General features: G+C 53.4%; 1 protein-coding gene and 1 long non-coding RNA gene across 3 annotated transcripts in view; both read right to left on the minus strand.

Annotated features, from left to right (window-relative positions):
- The window catches only part of ZBTB16 (zinc finger and BTB domain containing 16), a 65333-nt gene that overhangs the window by 37524 nt on the left and 5657 nt on the right, over window positions 1-22152 (minus strand). The gene's annotated exons all lie outside the window — the stretch shown is intronic.
- LOC121098272 lies at window positions 1175-16536 on the minus strand. Its single transcript, XR_005831229.1, has 2 exons — window positions 15416-16536; window positions 1175-2216 (listed from the first exon to the last, which is right to left on the minus strand). It is a non-coding gene; the product is annotated as an uncharacterized LOC121098272 (long non-coding RNA).

The following is a 22152-nucleotide window of genomic DNA, read 5'->3' on the forward strand; positions in this document are numbered from 1 at the left end:
CGCCACGGCACGCACAGCATACGGCATCAAACACCAGGCAGGCAAACAGGGACTGGTGCAGCTATGCATGCCCACTGCAAGCAGCTTAAATAACTCCCCCAAAACCCTCATCGCTGCCTGCTTTCCACCCGTGCCTCCCTCGCTTGGGTAAATCGATATGAAAATCAATTCATCCCCTGATCTATTTTATCAAGATAGAGGCAGCGGTGCCACATCTCATTTGCAGTGGGGATCTCGCGGAAAGCCAAGGTCGGTGGGCAGCAAGCTGTCTGCAAAAGCCATGTTATGCATCCTCTGATAAAGAGTTTTACATCCATGCCATGGAGAGGGCCATCTTCCCCCCGACACGATTATTTACGATGCCCGGTGACATCAGGCAGCTCAGCTGCTCTTTCTGGCCATGGGACACGGTGCTGGGGAGGCTCAGCTCCTGCCCAGTCACTGCTCTGCCCTCATCTCCCAACCCGTTGGATTAAAATAGCAGGGAGAGCTATTAAGGGCACGGGGAAGGGGGAAGGGAGCTGAGACCTTCCTTTTGGTTTAATAAATTAAGAAGGGCAAAATAACCCCACCAAAAAAACCCATGCTCTCCAACCACCACTGCTGCTAAAAAAAAATATTAAATAAATCTTAGAGGAACTGGAAATAAAGATTTTACTATTTCTGAAGTTTAAAAAAAATGGTGGGGGAGGGGAAAGCTATCAATAAAGAGCACTGAAACTCCCTGCCCGTACAATATTTATATTTACCATGAACTAATTTATGAGGTTAAACCAGATGTTGTGGCGTGCCGTCATTTCAGCACAATGCCAACGCTTCCCCTTTGCAAAAAAGCTGAGGAATGGATCCCTCCTGTTTTGTCTCGCATAAAAAACAAGCAACAGACATCAGAAGCATGATTTGAATCTCTTTTTTGACCCTGCCCACAAACACGTGTTAATAAATGCTGCAAAAGGGCAGCAACTCTCCCAATTTACCGTCTGCTTGGGCAGAGCATGTGCAGGCAGCATCTCCCACCCCCTGCTCCGAACAGCCCCCCTAGAGCAGAGCTTGCTTCCAGCCCCATGGAACTGGCAAAAAGACAAACTGGACCCCAGCAAACAGGGCAGAAGAAAGATTATGCTTCTTCTTTTTATTATTATTATTGTAAATTATTCCAGTGCCTCAGTCTCAGTTCAGTGCTCAATATTTATTACCCAACAGGATTTCCCCGGTTGGAGCTTTATCCCCACCAGCGCTCCCCTTGTGCATCTCAGCCCACCTGAGTGAGCGGGTCCACAGGCTCACGCTGGATGGGATGAGTCCAGACAGGAAGCAGCGGGATGTATCCGAGATGGTACAGCCGGCAGTGGGAAACATGGGCCAGGGAAGGGCCCCTACACCTCTGCTGCATCACTGCTGATACTTGAGACAGATGCAAAAAGTTCCAAAATTTCACACCGCCAATGCAGGGCCAGAGCATGGGCACCAAGGGGTTAACACACTGCCCGCATGCAGCCCCGCAGTAATTTGGCCATCCAAAATCATCATATCCATTCTTTGGGCATCTGGTGACACTTGATGTACTGAACATGAAGAGATGAGCATTTGCTTCCCTGGGTGGCGTTGACCCTGCGGGGCTGCGCTCGGCATTGCACCCGCTGCAACCGGTACGCTGAGCAAACATGACATGGGTGTCAGAGGCATCAGGCAGAGCACTGCGGGAGTTTGTTCTTAAAAATAATACAAAATTTCGACAAAAAAGCAAAGTGACCTTAGCGCCGAGTACATCCGCCGCAGCAGCGGCATGATGATGCACATGTTTTGATTCCTAATTCAGAAATAATAAGCGGTTCACAGATTCCAAGTTTAAAAATATATTCATCATCTGCTTTCCTTAGTGGCATGTGTGTCATTGGAGCACCAGTGTGGTCCACGAATGGCAAAGTGCCAGCCCCGGCGCTCATTGCCCCTAGCCTTAGGGGGTGCTTAGGATGCCTGGTTTTGAGCAGCCTGGTCTAGTGGCAGGTGTCCCTGCCCATGGCAGGGGGTTGGAACAAGATGATCTTTAAGGTCCCTTCAACCCAAATCATTCTGCGATTCTGTGACATGGGGAAAGCACCCAGCACAGCACATCAGATGCTCGCTGGGGAGGTGTCAGGAAGGGTCCCGGGATGGTCCAGGCAGCATTGTCCCAGTACTCCCCAGGGAAGAGTGAGCCTGCAGCTCCTGGAGCACTGAGGAGAAGGCAAAAGTCCCCAGAGGTCCAAAAGTGCAGAAAGAGGGGAGAGTGGAGATGTTAATGGGATGCTGGAGCAAAGAATGACTTAAACAAGGGGGGAGAATTTTAGGGTAGGGGGATTATTTTTTTTTTTTAATTTCCACTCTCTATGATGACCCAGCCGCAGGGACGAGGCTGGACAGGCATCACAGATGGGGCAGTATCCACAGGGCTGCCACTGGGATGAGCCCAGGAGCTGCTTCCCTCTGCTGAGCTCATCTCTGGGGAGCAGGAATGGCTGCCACTGGGCAGCAGGCCAGGACTGACGTCCCCACGTGCCCCACCGAGGACTCTACATCAGTGCCATGTGCAGTTTTATTTTCCCAGCGAGTTTTGCACAGCATCCTCTTCTCCCAGTCCCACTTCTCTCTCTGTGTCAACTCCTAGGAGGGCACACACACTTCCACACCCACCTCCCATCCCTGCCAGCTCCTTCGGGTCCCTTGTGCTGGATGAAATAAATCCACAGCAGAAACTCAGCTGCTCTGTCCCATCAGGGAAGCATGTGCTTCTCACCCCTCGTTACGGAGACACTGACCCCCCTTTCCCCAGCGCATCCCTGTTTTCTGCCCCCGCTCCTCTCCCTCTGCGCCAGCCTGGCTGGGGATCGCAGCCAGGAACAGGCACAAACCACAGGCCAGCGCCGCCCTTCCAACGAGCGGCCCAGATCCTGAGGAGTTTTATACGGTAATCAAATATGCAAGTGATTCAACAAGCTAATTTCAAGCACACACCTGGGGTCCTCTGATAATGTCGGTTGTGCCTATACAGCACAAGGATTAAAATTTCATAGAGTCATGATTTCATCAGTCGCTAAACTACAAAGGATTAATTAACAGCCAGGGAAGAGCTCACGGCTTGGAAATACAGTCTTAAGGAAAATATCTATCTCCGCTCTCCAGATGTCAGCACACAGGCAAATAAAGCGCTTTGATGAAAACACTTTTTTTATTATTACCAACTCCAAAACATCATGGTTTTGCAGCTAGAATTAAGGATGCCCAATCCCAATCTCGGGTGCCGTCGCATGCCCTCCTGCACGGCCCTTTCAGGCTGCAGGCTCCCAGGATGCGCCCGCTGGGTGCACCACCAGGTTTGGCACCCGTATTTTGGGCATCGGCAGAGAGGCCACCCTCGGCCAGGGGATGGGAGGAACCCCAAGCGCTCCCCTCTACAGTGGTGCATGCACGAGCCTTTGCTGCCATGCAAACCATCTGCTCTTGGCTCACCGACTCCCAGAGAGCCTCCACAACGCTCCCGCCCCCGGCTGTGCTTGAGAAGTTTGGGAAGGATGCGAGGGGACTGACTGCCCAGAGTCACAGCGAGAGCTACTCAGCCTCCCCCCTTTAAGCACATCTCTATCTGCACGTGCCACGATACCAATTTAAGTTTCCCGCTCTCCCTGCCTCGGGACGAAGGCTAGCAACCGCCAAAACCACCTCCTGCAAACCAAGCAGAACCTATGTTTCTTCGACTGTTTTTCAGGTGTGGGAGCCAAGGGGTAAGACTTGTCTCCCTGTAAACCCCTGCCAAGCGCCAGGGCTGAGCCTCTCAAACACACGCATCCGCGGCACCGAAAGCAGGCGACGGCTGCGGCTTCTGTGGAGAGCGGCAGCAGGTCCCCCCTCCTTCCCCGGCAAGATGAATTAGGGAGCTGTCAGCGAGGGACAGCCGCAGCAGTTGTGTTGCTGTAAAGGGGCAGTGGAAGTGTCTTTGATTAATGAAACCGTCATACTCGGCTGTTAGGCAGCCCTTCCCCGGCAGAGAGAGATGCCCTCAGACAGGCTGAAAACACCATGCTCCACAAGGATTCCCCAGGAAGACTTCTCCCGGCCACGGGCTGGCTGGTCTCCTGCCCTCCACCAGCACCACTGCCTTTGCCTGGGTCCATGCTGCCTCCTCGGGAGTTCCCGGGGCTGACAAAGAACTAATTATTTCCAATTAGAAGCTGGGAGGTGAACATTATGCACCTTGTCAAGCCAGTAAATTAACACATCTGAACTGCACTGGGCTTTGGTGAGAGCCCAAAGCGCCCAGGGCGAGAAGGTGGCAGCAACAGAAGCGACTTGGAGGTGCCACAGCCCAGGGACGGTGTCGGGCACACCAAGCCCCAGCACACCTTCGTTTTTGTCTGGTATCAGCATTAGTAACTGGCACCAGGCCAGGGAGCATCGCCGTAGGGCTCCTGCGGAGTGGGTACAGGCACTACTGCTGGTGATGCAAGGCTGCTGGTTAGTGTGATGGCACCGATGCACCTGGCTGATTTTTGGTTTGCGTGGGCTGGGGTCACGAGGCAGGAGCGGAAGCCTGGGTGCCAGCTGGCATCCCAATGCCCCAGGGATGTACCCCCTGCAAATGCAGGAGTAAGAAAGAAACTCCAAAACCAGAAGCACCACACAGAAAGGAGTGCTTCTTCCTAACCCTTCCCTCTTGAAAATCCTGCAAGTGCCGTCGGGATGCTCCGATGACAGCAAAGAGCAGGATCCCCAGCAACATGAGGACAGCTGTCCCAGAGAACAACCAGTGCTTTCACCCAGGCTGGCTGTGCAACCAGTTTTCCATCCAGGTTCCCAAGGCGGAGGCACAGAATGTTTATCAGCAATGCACAGGCACAATCTGCTTCTGCTAAAAACCAGGGAGGTGTGGGGGAGAACGGAGCACGGCTGGAGTGGGGCAGTGTCCGTGCAGACGGCTGGGACAGAGCAGGGAGCCAGGGCTTGGACTGAGGCCATCACTGTCCGTCCGACAGCAAAACCCTCCTATGGAAAGCATATATTTTGGGAAGGGTTAGGAAAGCAGGAGGTGTCGAAGGAGCTCATGCAGCCTGAGTCCCAGCGGAGCTGTCAGCACTGCATGGCATGCGGGGCTGCCTGCATCATGTTTGCAGTGTCCGAGCTGGCTTCGCTCCCAAAGCCACACAAACATCTGCACGGAGGGGAGCAAGCAGGCCGCTAGCTGAAATCACGCTGGAAACTCATCATCCCACGGAAGAGCAATGTGGGCAGATGTTGCAGGCTGCAGGCAGGCTGTGGGCACCGCTGCACTGGGGGACGGGGATGGGGGGCACCCGGCCAGCAACTTTCTCCTTTTTTTTTTTTTTAAACTCTCCGCATTGGTTCAAACACTGGTGTGTTTATAGGGGTGTGTTAATAGGAAGAGCGTTGCCTTCAGCTCTCCGTAATTAGCTTTGCTCAGCCTACAACATGTTTTGCTGAAAAATAAATAAATACCTTCCGGGAGAGCCAAGTTATGAGCGGGACGCCAGCCCTGACAGCACGCTCTGCTCCACCCGGACCCGGCCAAAAGTACGCGGCGTCCCGAACTGAGGACCCTGAGTGTTGTTGAACTATCCGGGTGCTCTGGGACCTCCCTGAGGAGGTTTGCTCACGATTAATTAATTTATGAGCAGCCTCGCCCCCCCCCCTCCCCAACGTGCACAACAGGTTCCATGCAAATTCGGGAGCTTTTAAATTATACCGTTAATGAAAGCAAATAAAGGCAGTTAAAAGGCAATTTGCTCAATTGGTGTTAATATTTAAGCACAGCATGTGTAAAAACAAGATGGCAGGCTTCGGGTTTTCCACGAGAAAACTTCTGGCTCCGACGTTCCTGCTGCACACTGTGTACGGGGCTGGGTCTCCAACCCCCTCGGCAGCAGCCAGCCAGGCTTTTTATTAAGGCAACGTCCCACATCCACCTCAGCAGCTCCCCAACAGCTGGTGAGCCCGGCAATGCCTCCCCTGCTCTGGGGTGCAGGTGCAATCCTCCCAAATCCCTGCAACACCAGTAGCGGGGGAGGCTGCCCAGAGTCTGACCACCTCTGCTGCATCAGTGCCTTTAATCGAGAGTGCTGGCTGGGAGGCAGGTGGGAGCTGCCAGCCAAAGCCCCTTTCCCTCGGTGGGTAACTGCGGGAGGAGGATGTTTACATTAGCCAGCTTCCCGGCTGTATCCCATCCCAGGGGGATGCATTCCTTGCTGCAGCCAGGGCACGAGCTGTGCAAACCATCCGGCTGAGCGAGGGGCTGCCCTTGGGCCCCCCAGCACCAGGGGGGATGCTCCTGCATGCCCGCATGCCAACATCCCTGTGTCCCCCAGTACCTCCTGGCAAACCCTGGAGGAAAAGCAAGAGGCGAACAGGGGGACAGTGTGAGCCCCCACCGTGCCCTGCTCCCATGGGGCTTGAATCATCCGTGGTGATTCAGGCACGTGCAGGCAGAGAAGCCGCCAGCGTTACTCCAAGCACTGCACATCCCCTGCTCAGCACGGCATTGCAACCACGTGTAAAACCAACACCTAACCGCATCGGGAATACGGTGGCCACTGCGCAAGCAAAGAGCAAGGAGGAAATCGCTGGCAGCACAAGCTACCGTGGCGTGTCCAGACTACAGCATCCCTGCCAAGCATGCTCTGGGTTACTGTTCCCCGTGCAGGGATGCGACGTTGCACCCAGGGGTGCTGTAATGGTACCAAATTCTTAAAAGAAAAATGGCAACAGTGACCTGGCATCAAATTAATGCAGGCAAAAAAAAGCCGTCATTTCTCTGCGTCAGACAGGGAGGTGGTCCGTCGGTGGAGAAAGCAGAGTTTTACATTACGCAACACAAAGGAAGGATGCAGCTACAGAAATGCTGCTGCTACTTCTCCGGTTTCTAAAGCACAATTATGGCCAGCAGAACCACGGCTAACGCATGCTTCTCAGTTAAGCCCGACTCTTGGCAATACCCCGTTCGGCGGGTTATGACGCTCTTGCATAAATTCGCTTTCAAAACAGAAGCTGCCGGTGAATGAGACCTCGATTTCTAATGGTTGGAAATATTTTGTACACTCTGCTGCTCCCTCTGTACCCCTTTGTCGGGGCCAAGGTCTGCAGGCTAAAGCGGGTACCAAAAGACCATCTGTAGCTCCCGTCTTTACAGAGAAGTTTAAATAGGGGGATGAATGAGCACAGGAATTAATGAATGATAAAGCCGTATGGTCTCAGTCAGCCTCCTACGCCTGTATGTGGTATTCAAACCCTCCCAGCCTTCTGCCACAAAGAGAGGTTTCTAAGCTACAAAAAAAAAAACGGGGGGGGGAGGGGAGGGAAGGGGCAGGGTGGTGGTGGTGTTGCGTGCAGGTTTTTAACAACAAACTCAGCGACTCGCCTCAAAGTTCCCACCAGGTTTCCCTGCTCCAATCTGGGGGAAAGGCACGTGTTAATGCAGAGGGGAGGGAAAAACAGGGGCTTTCCCCAGACCCGCTGCAAAGCCCCTCAACAGCAGGCAAAGTGCAGAAGAGCCAAGGGGCTGCCTGCGTGCTGGGGCAGGGGTCCCGGCGAGAGTACCCCAGGGGTTCCGCACCAGCAAGGGCAGTCAGGTTTTGGGTGCTGCCCACACCAACCCCACGGCCATCGGCTTTTGCCAGCTTGCAGTGTGTGTCCCCACCCCACCGGCTTGGTTCAGACTACAGATGTCCGGGAAAAGATAACAGACTTTGAAAGGCCCTAAGGGGGGGTTTTAAGCGAGGGGTCATGGTGAGGGTATGCTCTGCACTCAGAAGCCCATCCAGTATGAAGCAGCTCCATAAAAAAAAAAAAAAAATAAATAAGAGAAACCCAAGGCTAGTGTGAGTTTGAGGAATGCTTGTGGAAATGAGAGCTCCTTGCCAGCGGTGCAGAAAAGCAAACCTCCATCCAGCACTGGGCTGTCCCTGGGTGACGAGTGATGCGGACCCCCTTGAGCCAGCTACCGGAGATGCTACGGGTCCCGGTGCCATCAGCCAGAGATCAACAGCTAACATCCAGGGAAAGACAAGGACACGGATGGAATCACTGACTTTGCTAAAGGAGGGCTCCCACCAGCCCAGGCATGCTAATAAAGGTAAGCCCAGGATCAAGCCCCACCAAACCTTTTCAACTCCAATGCAAGAGTCAGGGGCTGCCACGGGGGATGGTTTCTCTCCAGAACGACCCGCAAGAGGCGAAGGAAGCATGGTGCAATACTGGAACGCTACTTTTATTTTAAGAGCTGTCATGTGTAAAGCATTAACGTTTTTGAAATTGCATTCTTGAGTTAATTAAATGGACAATCTTTTATACATAAAAAGTGAAAGCAAGCAATTAAAAGCTAGGCAAAGAGAAAGTGCCTTTTGGGAGTGGGGTGCTACCCCCCTGCGCTCACTCCCCTGGACCTGAGCATCCAGGGGGAGCTGCCATCCAGGTGGGCTGTTGCAGCACTCAGGAAGGCAGCCTGCACTGCACCGACACTCACCTACAGGATTCAGCATCACAAAACCCCGCACTTGGGCATTGAACCATCCCGTGGGTCCCTCTTCCCCCTCCCGAAGTGCCTACAGAAGCCATATGTGCTCGATTCACGCATTTCCTATGTATAGGGACATTTACTGGCTCATGACGGTGTGAAAACCCTTGGTAGTTATCTTTGCTGCAGTAAAATGCCGACCTTCAGTTTTAGGCAGGAGGTAAAGTTCACTATCGATTGGACCCACCGTAATCTGTTTATAATTACTATTATCTCTGAGTTAATCTTGTGAGAGGTCAACAGTTTTACAAAAATCTTGCAAGCCGTGTCTTTTACCTCCCAACTTCATATCTGGGTCAAAAGGTCAATTACTGCAGCTTGCTGACTTGAGACGTAAGGAAAAAAACCCGCCTGCTCCCATCCCAAAGCCCTGCCGGCACACGGGGGGATGCAGGCAGGCGCCAAACCTCAGCACAGGCAAAGCACCCAAACCTCTGGAGCATCTGAGCTCTGAGGTCAAGGGGAAGAGTTTTATCAACTCAGGCTGGTCCCAGTCCAGAAGCTGAAGTGGGCTCAGCCACTCGCAGGCTGGGAGCCTCGGCTGCTGAAGGGCTGGGACTGGGACCTCCCCTGCGCACTGGGATGCAGCCAACGGGTCCAACCAATGTGCTGGCGACTGCCCGGGCACGTGGTCCCCGTGCCAGCTGGCGTGGCACAGTGCTCCAAAGATGCCAGCCCTCACCCACGAAGCATCGCATGTTCAGAGGCAGCCACCTCCCTTCCTGGGCACACAAAACAAGGATTTAAATCCTTGGGCTCTGCTCCTGTCCCTGATCTAGGGAGGTGACAAACAGGAGCAGCGCAGAGCCCCACAGCAGGGCTGGGAGAAGCCCCAAAGATGGATGAAGACACGACCTGATCTCTCATCCTGCCACCCACCCCACGCTCCATATCATCAAATATCATCGCTCGCATTATTTTGCCCCCCACAATAGGATGCTGCTGGGTGGCTTTGGACAGCGCTGCTGTGCAACACCATGCTTGAGGAGAAAAAAAAATAAAAAAAATCAATAGGTGCTGTTGCACCCTCTCCTGCGAGGGCAGGCTGGGTTTCAGGATGAGGCGAGCCTGTGAAGCGCAGCCCGGGCACGCGAAGCATTGCTCAACTGCTCTGCAGGCAGGTGTCATAAACAAGCAGGCACATGGCAAACATATCGATTTCCCGGAGCTTATCGCGCAGCAACCAGTGCTCAGTTACCAGGCTACTTTAATATGTAATTTACTGCAAGAAGGGAGAGCGGGGCTGAGGGTGGCTGAAATATTTACCATGGGATGGACGGGGAGGCTGAAGGTGCGCGCAGGCAAGCAGGAGGGGAAGTATGGCCCCTCTTGCCTCTAGCCGTCCTCAGAATTTTCAAACTCTTAAAAAAAATAAAACAAAACAAAACCAACCCCTCACCACTGCGAGGGAGTGTTTACACAGATGCTATTAATCTTCTTCTGCAACTGTTTACGCTATGAAAATATAGTCTCAGCTGCCCAGGCTCTCCGTCTCCTTAATTTAAATTCAGATGCTTAATTTCTGTCAAAACAGAGCCCACCGAAATTACCTCCATCCATTTCTGGTGCTCAACTTGCCTTGTCATTGGAGAGCCACCCGGCAGAGCAGGGAGGGAAGCTGGGCGGGAGCCTGGGAAAAAGGAGGAGAGGCTGCATTTCCAAGACTTTTCTTCTCCAGCCTATGTGGGACCAGCCGTGAAAGCAAAGACCAGACTCTTTTATACACCCAGCCTGAGATAATGCTGCCATCCTGCACCTGGTCACCTCCCTTGGACTGGCAAGACCCATTGGGGCAGAGGGGATGCGTGCCCCAGCTCAGCCCCTGCAGCCCAAGAGCAAAACCAGGAGGCAATCGCCCTCCTGGAAGGCACTGCAGTATCCAAACTACCACCACCGTGTCTGCCCCAATTAATGCAAACAAGCCACCATCCATCAGGTGATACATCCATTTCTGTAGGTATCTTGCCAGCCAGCTGCCTTCCCAGCCTGCAAGTGGGGCTCTGGCAAGGAAGGAGCCATCCTCTTCCTCCTGGCACCTCTAGGCACATCCCACGCCTATTGGCGTATTGCAGATGCGATGCTCCAGGGAAACCTGGACCTATGGGAAGTTTGTGCTTTCAGAGCACAAAATTTTAAAAACCCTCTTTATACTGCGCCTCTCAGTAGGTCTTTTGGAATTTACAAGATAAATACTGGTAATTTGATTCTTATCTTCTTCAAATCCAATTCTAAGGCAATTCTGTGTAAAGGACACTAATTACAGCCTGAGGGGAAAGAAAAGGTAACCCATCAGTGAGAATACACTTGAAACGTTTAAAGGGGTATGGGACACTGAAAAGTTAAATAGATTTTAAATCTGCTCTCGCAAGAACAATAATTTCTGGAGTGAAAATTATTCTCTGTACCATTCCTGCTCCCCAGCATATATTTTTGGTCATCAGCTGAGAGCTGCGCTGGAAATAATGGCAGGTTTACACCGTTTGCTGGTGCTTTGGCTCTCTGCAGATCTTTTAAAGGCTGCCCAGTGGTCGGAGAGCAGGGCCAAAAGGGACAGCCACACCAGGGATAACCAAACCTTTACATGCAGGCAGACGTGCTGCTTCTTACCCTTATTTCCCCGGCATGATTTACTAATGAAAAGGCGCCAGTTCATACGTGCAGGGGAACGTGATCAGCAACATGCACGGAGCTTGGCAGAACCATTATTCCTTATCCCAAATATGACGTGCTTTCTGAGACACACACCTAAACATGGGCCATTCTGGTCCTGAAATGCAACTGGGGGCCCCAGAGCCCCCTGTGTGCTCCGGCCACCCAACAGCTCCCTGCTCCCTGCTGAAGAGCATCCCTCTGAGGAGCAGGATGGTGGGGAGACCATACCGGCCACTGCCGCACAACATGGTCTGAATGTTACAGCACCTATAAAATAATAAAACCCCAACCCCAGGACACAGAGCCAGGATGTGGCAGAAGATGATGCAGGAAGAATCAAAGGGATGTGGCAATCCAAACAGGGTCTTGTTTACCAAGTGTTCCTGGCTGTCGCTTGATAGAGCCCGGCGGAAAAGCCCCTGGACCCAGAGCGGGGCTCAGGCCCATGAGCTGCCATGGCTGTGGCATCTGCCAGGCAAGAGCGGAGCTGTTAGCTGGGCTGAAAGAGCGAGACCAGCAAAACTCATGATTTATTAATTCTGGAGGAGGGAGGAGAGCTGCCGGTTCTAGGCTGGTGGGATGCTGGCATTAACATCCATTGTTACTGTCCCTCGGAAGATGATACTATTATTTCTTTTAACACAGTGACACTTGCAGCTAACTCATGTCTGACCCCGCCAGCACAGGGCAGACACTGTACGAGAGGTGACCAAAGGTAATTGAAAATACAAGCACCGTGGACCACAGCAGAAGAGCTGCCTCAGCAGCAACCCCTGTCGCAACAGGTGAGAGCTATGGCAGGCAGAGGACGACCGGTGTGCGCCCCAGCAGGGCGCACGGTAAATCAGTGCTTTGCTGAGGCTGCACCTCGGGGATGCCTGGGCAGAGCAGGGGCGCACGAGGCAGCAGAGCTGTGGCCCCAGAAGGTAGGGCTGCCCCGTGTTCGAGCCTGACCCAAGGCCAGCACTGGGATCCAAGATGCATCCCACACCACAAAATGTCATAGCAACAGGGGGAAAAGCACCCCAGCCCACTATAGCGGCTTTAAAAATAACCGCTTTTCCCCCCAGTGCCATGTATGCAAACATATCCTATTACCCCGCTTCCATGATGCAGCAATTCAAGCCCTAGTAATAAAAAGTGTGGTAATCCACGCATTTGTGAGAAAGAATGGCAAATTCATGCCTTCAATGACTTTTGAGAGCTGTGCTATTAAGAAAAGGCATTTTCCTTTTCTTGCATTGAAGGAAAAATACAGTTATTTAAAAATGGCAACAAAATTGGCTCATTAGTTAATAACAGTGACAAAAACCCTACCATGGGAAAAGCGAGTGGCTGCAGACCGAAGCAAGAATTAAGCCAATGTACGTAAAGAAGGAAAAGACCCCCATGTCTGACATACGCCCAGCCCTAAACTATAGATTAGCTGGAAGAGAGGAGGGATGGCATCCGCACACAGCTGAGGCCCTGTGGCAGCCCCCTGTCATCACCGATACCCCAACAGAGCAAACCCAGTGTACTTTTGGCTCGGCTGTGGTCCCCTGGCACCAGCCCGTACACACCCACCTGCCTGAAGAGTGGTCCCCTGCTGAGCCCCCCAGGGCCTGGGCAGCAGGGAGGTCACAGCATCATGGTGGGATCGAGACTCAGCACTGTGAGGGGACCTGGGCATCAGAGGGGGATGCAGGGTGGTATGGGGGCACCACAGGGGGATGCAGGGCAGCGTAGGAGCATCATGGGGGGATGCAGGGCAGCATAGGGGCATCATGGGGGGATGCAGGGCAGCATAGGGGCATCATGGGGGGATGCAGGACAGCGTGGGGACCAGGGCCATCATGTGGGGACCATGGCCAGGCTTGGAGCTGCAACTGGACCAGGACCTGCCTGGGCTGGGGGATGCCTCACTGCACCCGGCCACTCTTTGTCTCCCTGCCTCTGCCTGGGCTCTCGCGTCGTTGCCACGGTCCTTCCTCTTGCTTATGCAGAAAACGTGGTTTCCACGTAAGCTGTCGCAGCACAAAGAGCCTGTACAATGATGCATCTGCCACGCAGTACACCAATGAGAGAACCGAAATCCCCAAAGCACCAACGGCAGCAAAAGAAAATGGTATCTGGCCCATGCAGGAATGCAAGTGAAGCACCACGAAGAACGTTCCTTCCCATGGGGCTCATGGTAAAGTAAACCCCGACATGGCACGACTACGCACAAGAAATCCCACTTACATGTCCCATCTTCTCAGCCGGGTGGAAAATTCTACCCCACACCAAAGCCCGAAGAGACCCTTACCTGCAGAACGCGTTTGACACCGGGGACTGAACACACTTGTCTATGAGCGCTGAGGACACGACTCCCATGCGTGGCACATTCACATGAGAAGCCACAGTGCTGAAGACTGGCGGCTGGGCACACCCAGCCCAGTAGCCCCCCAGCCTGGCCATACAAACAGAAGGCGATGTGGGTTTCTTTTAATTTTAGCAGGAAGAAAGTCCCCATTGCTTGCCCTAGGTCAGTGATCCTTATCAGCCCCCACCAACTGTATTTGTGGGCAGCACCAAGCATCCAAGCAAATGAAGTAGGAGGGGAGGAGATGAAAGCAAATGGCGTTTCCCTCCCGGTCTCAGCCCGCGATGCCCACCCATTGCAGGGCAGCGAGCAAACAGGCTTCGGCACATTGGTACCTGCAGCTGTGCAACATGGCATTACCTGCGGTGGCACCTGATGGCCCCCTCCCCAATACACGTATTGCTAGCAGGTAGCTTGCCATGCATGGCCGCTTCGTTCACTTAGCAACAAAGGTGCTAATTAGGGAGCTGCTTTCCACCTCCAGCCGGAGGAGAATGCGGTGCAGCTGCCCACATTGACAGCGGCTGAGCCTTCAGTGCTTGGCCGGCAGAGCGGACCCCACCACGTGGCACCTGTGCTACTGGATAAGGAAAGCATCCCAAGCGCTATCCTCGGAGATGCTCATCTCTGCTCCTCTGTGGGGCACCCCTCGCTCAGCCTCCCATCACCAGAGTCCCTTCTTTTGCCATCTTCTTCCCATCTTCTTCTGGATAGGCACAGCTGGACCAGTCCCCCTCCCAACAGCAAGGTCTGATGTGAGGTCTCCTCCCTGCTCGGCCCTGCCACTGCCACAATGTGCCAGAGCAGCACCGCTGGCCAGCATCCCCAGACTCCTGCAGATGCCCACATTGACAGCACACGACCTGCCAGACCCCCGCCCACGTGCCAGCTGGTCATGGCACCTGCTCTGGGGCAGCCCGCAGCAGCTCCTACCCCGTTAAATAATGCATTGGCCAGCCCTAATTAATGCAAGAAAAGGATGATATACATTTCTGGGCTGCTTTAAGTTATGTGTGGTTAGACACTGAAGGAAGAGCCGCCTCCAGCTAAAGGGTCAGATAAGCCAGAAATCAATACAAGTGATTGCCTCTGCATCCAGAGATCCCGGTGCCCCTCCCCAGCCCCTGTGGGCAGGGCTGGGGGCATCCCATGAGTAGGGCTGAGGCATCCCCAGTGCTGCCCCAGCCTTGCCCAGGCTTGGTTACCACTGACTCAGCACCCTGTGGGCTGGGAGCTGCCGGTGGCCCCAGTTCCCACTGTGGCACCTATTTCCCATGGGCCCTGCCTGATAGGCAATCTTCCCTGCCGCCCTCCGAAATGCAAAACTCAAAATCCCCGCAAAAGCCCCAGCAAAATACTACCCTTCAACCAGGGTGACAACGCACCGCAAGGCTGGGGGAAGGCACAGCGAAGTCAGAGCGGTGTTTCCCCATCCCTTGCCCTGAGAGCAAGAGGCGACAGGGACCCAGCAAGCAAAACCAACCCCTTTTCACTTTTTTCCCCCATGGGAAATGTTTCGATCCAAGTCAGAATTTCCCCGAAAGTTTCCTGCTGGACGGAAGCAGCATTTCCGCCAGTTTCATCACACACCGCTGGTTCCTGTGCAAGGCAACCCACATGCAAGGCTCCAAGCACTCACCGCCCCAGCCCGTGGTGGGAGAGGGCAGCTGCGGAAGGTCCCCCAACCGCCCCTCAACAGGTGAGGCCAGCGTGGGCAGAGACGCCCAAAAAGGCTTTGCATGCTGCCAGTGCTGCTGGCTACCGCTCTCGTTCGCAGAAGCACCCTCCTCCCACCCGCTCTTGGTGCTTGGGATATTTTCTACGAACAGGGGGAAGGAAGAGAGAAAAGAGGAAATCACCGTGTTACTGGTAAAAATAGCAGAATTCCCAGCAGGGAGGTGCAGAGGGTTTCGGTTCTGAGCGCTGCACTGTTTCGCAGAAAGGGGCCCCGGTGGGTGCCCTGCTGTGCTCCGACCACCCCAGACCACCGTGAGCTGGGCTTGCTGCCTGCTGCCAGTGGAGACAACCTGCCCTGGTGCTGGTGATGCATTTGGCACCATTGCCGGTGCCCTCCGGCTGACCGCAGCCTGGTGCGAGCGGGATGCCGGTGCCATGCCGGCATGGGGAGAGGGGGACCGGTAAGGCACAGGCGTTGCACAATGCCTGCCTGCACCTTATCTCTCCCACGCAAAGGCAGTTTGTGTGTGTTGCGCAGCAGGCTGCAACCACAGCCCATGCCCAGCTGGAGATAAGATATCCATCACCAGCTCTTGCTATGCTGTGCTGCTGGCAGCAAGCTCCTGCCACCAGCCCAAACTCGCACGACTGGTGAGGCGTTTACTGGGTTTGCCTGCACTACAGCATCCCCTCTACACATCCCCTTGCTGCTTCCCCACTGGTTTGCCCCCATCAGGTAGCCCTTTAGTGGACCAATTAGAGCATCTTGTTCCTGACCCTGTGATACACCCAAGCAATGAGGATGCCCGAGCTCACAGCCAGCCCTGCTCCTGTGCCACAGCAAGTCCCAGCAAGCCCCCAAGAAGCCACTGGACCAGCCAAAGGCACGCAGTAAAATCTGGAAAGCAATGAGCTGTCCCGAAAGCCTTGTGCTGCCACACATGCACGCTTCCAAGAAGACTGGCTGTGCTTTGGTTGGATTTTTTTTTTTTAACGTGCAGCCAGTGCTGCGGTTAAATTGAATTTTGTAGAGTTGTAGCCTTCATGGGTTTAGTCTGCGCACGCCAAAATTAGTACAACCTGTCCCTAAACACCATAATAAAAAATACGTAGTAAGCACTTTGCCTTTATTTATGTCAGTGCTGGTTTCAAGGAGGATGAATCACACTTCCTCCTTAGCACTCCTTTCTAATATGATTTACTATGAATAATGCGCAGAGAAAGGAACGAGCGAAGGTTACAAAGGGCAAAGCGTGCAGAGCCCAGCATCGTCCCCAAAATCGGTGGCAAGAGGATAAAAGCACTTTCCATAGTCACAATGGAGCTGCAAACAGCATGTGGGTTGTAATTGGTGTAGCACCTGGTGCATAAATGCAAATCTGAAACAAAATTAAATTATAGGTGATAGCGCTGGGTTGGATTTTTTTATACACACACAGATAGTAATTGCATTGTGCCTTTAAAAAAGTCCCTAGGAGTTACTTAAAGATCGACACGGGTCCTCACCAATGGGAAGCCCCATTTTTAGCCTCCATGGAGCCCAAGCGCTCGGTGTGGGGATGCCTGCCCTGCCAGGGGCTGGCTCTGCCCGCCACAGGGCATGATGCTGGGAGCTGTGCAGGTGTTTTGGCGGGCAGACGGCTCTCTGCTGCTTCTCTGCAGGAAAGCTGACTCGGCCCACATGACACGGTCATTTCACATGGAAATAAGAGCCCAGCACTCTCCTGGTGGCAGTGCCAGGAGGTACCCCCCTCCCGCAGGCTGGCTATGCTCCTTCTGACCTCGTGAACATGCTGGAGATGGAAATGGCCTGGTATATGGGGTTGTGGGTTGGGGTTTTTTAGCTTCTCTTTGTTTTTCCGCTCGATGCTTGCCTTCTTTATAGGTCACCAAGGTGAAAACAAGGCGTCCTCCTCCCTGCCACAAGTTATGCTTGCAGACAGATGGAGGTGTGCTTTTTCGAGACGGGGGTGCAGAGGTGCCCTCCCCAGCATGTAAGGCAAGTACCACGGCATCACTGGTGCCAGCATCCAGCGGTGCTCCCCCCAGCACTCTGCCTTTGCACACAGGAGACGCCAGCACGCAGCAAGCCAGCTGCTCCTCGTACAGCACTAAACAGAGCACGGGGTTATCAGCCTGGCTGATACACACAGATAAACAGCCCATCTTCTGCGCTGACACTGGTAACAAAGCAGGGTGTTTAACCCTGATTTATGGTGGGCAGCTCTAGCAAGCCTTACAGTGCTCATGCCTACGTGGAGAAGTATTTCCTCAATTGCATATCCCAACTTGTTTGTTCAACAATGTGCCAATAAAACAAAAATGAGATGACGAGGGCTGATGGAAAACTTAAAGCAGCCCAGCAGGGCGCATATCCAACCATAATCTACTTAAAATCAGTTAAGAATACTACAGCGAAAATGATACGGGCGGCCCTGGCTCCCAGCCAGCACGTGAGCCCAGGCCACAAAGGCTTGCTCCTGCAACCCAAATTCTACGGTGATGCTCCTTTCTTCAGATGGGGAACAACCGGGCCAGCAGATGCTCTCGTCAAAAAAGAGGAATCCAACTTTATTTGCGAAAGCACGTGGCCCAGCGGCGCTCACCGCTCCTGCCGAGCTATCCGCCACTCTGCACGTCAGCTGCAGAAGTGATCCAAAACACTGCAAGTACAAACCCGCGTTCAAAAATTATACCAAGCGTTTCAGGTGCGCTTCAGCCTGGGCAAAGATCACCCAATGCTCACAACGCCACGGCAGGCCCCCCGCAGCTCCCCGCAGCCAGGCTCGAGCCTGGGAACAAGAGCAGATGTCAGACTACGTTGAAAGCTCGTAAGCCTGTATTAAAAGGCATCTAACCACACGCGGATTCGCCTGCCTTGTGTGCGTTTATTCAAAAGGATGCATAAACCTTCCCCTGCTGCTCACGTTACACAAATCCCTTCCACCTGGATTTCCCCATGCGTCACCCTCCCTGTTTCAGCGGGTACCCGTCATGCAGCCACTTTGCAAGCGCCAGGCTCTGCTGGGGCCAGAACGCCAGCTGAGCTCTGGTGAGCCCAACGAAAGCTGCGAGGTGTGAAGACACTGCCGTCTGCAGCAGCATTTTGCTGGCACCCGCAGGCACCGACTGGGCTCCTGTCACTCATTGGTGGGATGCAGGTGCCCGCGCATCCTGACTGCGCCTGCCTGTGATGGTAAAGCAGAGAGCAATGCCCAGCAAAGGACTAAACCAACCATAAAGCACCGAGCTGCCTAACACCCGGGGGGGGGTGGGGGGGTGCGGAGAAAAAAAACCTTGCAGGCAGAGTGACACAAGCCAGGACTGCCAGGCAAGGAGGAATGAATGGAATAGGCTAATTTACACAGGAAGTGAGCACTTACCAGACCCTTCATCCCAACACACAAAACCCTCTGCCATATCTGGAAGCAATTACACCCAGTTAACATGATCTGCCTGCCACTAAAATTAACTGCAAACAGAAATATTTTTCACTTTTGCAACAGGAGATGCCATGGCCCCGTGTTTGGCTGCCGGGAAATATTTAGTAATTACTCATTTAAAGCCTCTCTTGAAGCTGTCAAGGACAGGGGGGGTGGGTGTGGGGGGGTGGGAAGTAAAAGAAAAATCTTGCTAATTGCGAGCAAAAAGGAAAATGCAGATCGTTTTACTCTATCCAAGGAAAACAGATTTACACACCAGTGTAACTAAAGAGCCAACATCGCATAGAAGCGGGTAAGGCTGCAGGGGTGCTCGGTCACAAAGTGCCCGGGCTGCTTTGCACCACCTCCACGTGCCACGGGGAAAAGAAAAAACAGAATTAACAGCATCACCCCTGAAACGGCACAGGTTCTCTGAGGGTGCCTCTGTGCAGCTGCTAAATACATTTTTAACCAACATTACTCTAGGAGTTGTAACGAGAACCAAAGGCTCCGCAAAGCTTACTGAACTGCTGCAAGCAACGTCAAGTAAGTGCACTTTTGGGAAAAAGCTACTCCAAGTGTCCTCCATCGGGCAGGTTTTAGGCATCCAAGGGTCCCAGCCCTGCAAGCTGACGGGAATCAGCTGGCGAAGATCCACCCCCCCCGGTCCCTGGAAATGGGCAACACTGGGGAAGGTGGACGCATGCTGGTTGGAGGGCAGGCAGCATCCCTCTCGCCCCCGCAAAGAGCCACAAGGTGTCCAAAGTGCCGGCCACTGTCAGGCAGAGAAGATGCAAAAGTAAGATGCACTGGGTAAAGGGAAAAAGAAATAAATTAAAAAAAAAAAAAATTAGGTTGGTGTTTTCCAATGGGAATATCAGAGTTTTGCTTTACAAGGCATCACCCGCACGATGACAATGATGCGGAATAACGGATGGAATAACGCGGAAGCCAAAGGGGGCTTTCACCCCTCTGCGCTAGGAGCAGAGTATGGAAATGGTTAAGTCCCCCACTGAATAAATCAAAAGTTCAAGGCTGCAACATACCATGCCGTATTCCCCCTCTGCCTATGACAAGAACCAGAGAGCCCCCGAAATCCCAAGCATCCTGAGCGGGGTCTCTGCCGGCGCTCACAGGTTACACGCTCGGGGTCAGCGCCGCGGACCTTAGCTGCAACATTCATTTCCTGAGCGGGGCACGTCCCCCTGCCCATAAAGCTAATAAGAGCTTCCTCGCCCGGCCGCCCTGCGCCGTGTGGCAGCGGCCAGGCAGCCGGGAATGCTGGTTTCCATTAGCCCCTTATGATGCCAGGTGCTGCTAATAAGGCCCATCAGCAAGAAACAAGAGCTGCCAAGTTGTCTTTGGACTCTGGAAGTAATCACGGGCAGAGTTTGGGGGGCTGCTGGCTTTTTATTTTTTTTTCCCTCCCCCCTCATTTTCTGTTTTTCCTCCTTTTCTTAAAGTTTCGATCGCAGTGGAACATAAATTACCCAATGCTTAAAATAAACCAAAAAACAACTACTGTATCAGGGTACCAAAATTAACACTAATAACATCTCACAAAGCGCTTGGGATCCGATTTATCACGTTTATTGCTTTAATGGTGTAGTGCATCTGTTTCTCACTGTGACATGTCGAGCAGTGCCAACATGCCTAATGGCATTAGTAGTACAACGCTCAGCTAATCCAGGCGGAGACAAATGGAGGTGAGGCTGGCAAAGAAAGAGCCAAACGCCAGAGTATTTCCCTACGTGGCTACTCAAAGTTTGCCATGGCATTAGCAGCTCCACGCAGACAGCAGACCAACAGCCTACACATCACGGGGATCGCCGGGCGTCGTAACCAGGACCTGGTTCCCCATGGGAAGCTGCAGTTTCCCCAAGCAGGGGCGTTTTGGGACAGCTGGAGCATCCACACCCAGTCCTACACATCCGACCGGCAAGAGCCCCGATGCCGGGTCCTGCATGCCGGTGCTGCCGGTAGCAGCCAGGTAGATCTACAGGTCCTCTGCACTTCAGAAACAGAAGAAGAGGGCAAAACTGCAGTCTGGGGTACCGTGGCTGGCCAGCAGCCAAGGTGGAAAAGCAAGCCTCCTTATTGCTGCCCTTAGCACACTGCGCCGCAGCACATGTCTTTTAGGTGACAGCTCAGCCATGAAACCTCAAAATGCAAAACTCAGACCTGAAAATGGGAATGGAGGCTTTCCCCAAGGTGCATCTCCCCACGCGACGGTGAGGAAAGGCACCTTTCAGTCAAAACTTCTCCAAGGGGAGCAGCCACCCACCGCCAGCTCCATGGGCCTGGCGACACCATCGCCACGAAGCAATTTCACTTTCCAGCCAAGCACCTCCATCTCGCACGGACACATGTGACAAACACTGACAGCAAGCCGCATCGCTACGGCGGGTGAATTCCCGGGCAGCATTGGGGTTTGGATGCTTGGCCGTGCCGCTAATGAACTTTATTGAATCACATCCCCGCCTGCAGCCTTCCCTGTTGCTATTGACATTCAGAAAATGAAACCATGTCTTTTATAAAGTTTTAAGGTATTTAACTTCCTGAGGACAAATTACTCCAGGCTCAGTCAGTGGCTCAGCATGGCACTCGCATCGCAGCTCGGGAGGTTTTTCTTCATACAAACAAGCCCAAAAAGGGCCACTGAACTATGGCTTTTTTGTCTGCAATTAGAAGTGATGATCAATACTAACATTAGATTAAGTTTGAACTTTGCTGAACCTAGGAGGAAATCTTTTATAAAAAAATTAAAGAGTCACCAACTCCATATAGACTCAATTAGTCAAAATCATAAGCTTGGTAAAGGAAAAAAAAAAAAAAAAAATGGATTGCGCAGCAGCCGGCAGGTTCAGAGACTCAAAACCCCTGATCAGAGCCAGTGCCGAGGCTTGCAGCCGCTTGGCCAGCAAAAGGTCACAGCTTGGTGCTCTTGGCTTGGCTGCGTTACGACCCGGCGCAGGCGGCGCTGCCACGAGGCCGAGGGCGGCCATGGAGCTGCGCTCCTGCACGGGCCGGGGCAGGCGGCCATCCCTCGGGCACCCTCCACCACCTGGGGCAAGCGGCCCCCACCACGCGCCTGCTGAAGCCTGGCCCTCTGCTCTCCTTTTCCCTGCCTGCGTTTCCCACACTGATGAAGAGGGGAACGCCACTCAGAAGGCTCTGAGAGTATAAACATATATATTTATACTGATATAGGCATGTGTGCGTGTGTAAACAAACACATCCACCATATGTGTATGTATGCGCTCGCCTGTGTGATGTAAACAGGCACGGCACACGCTGGCTCGTTCAGCTCCTCGCAGAAAGAGTCGTGACGGCTCTGGATGGGCTTGGGCTCTGTCCGTCACCTGCTGGGGCTCGGCGCACCAACGCTATCGGCAAGCATCCCGTGTTATGGTGAGGTACCCCCCTCTGGCAGCCAGCCCCCAGCTCGCTGCAGCTGGGAGCAACTCTGCTCTGAGCACCTCCTCGCTCACTTTGGG

This window comes from Falco naumanni, chromosome 16 (assembly GCF_017639655.2).
Source record: "Falco naumanni isolate bFalNau1 chromosome 16, bFalNau1.pat, whole genome shotgun sequence".
NCBI lineage: Eukaryota > Metazoa > Chordata > Aves > Falconiformes > Falconidae > Falco > Falco naumanni.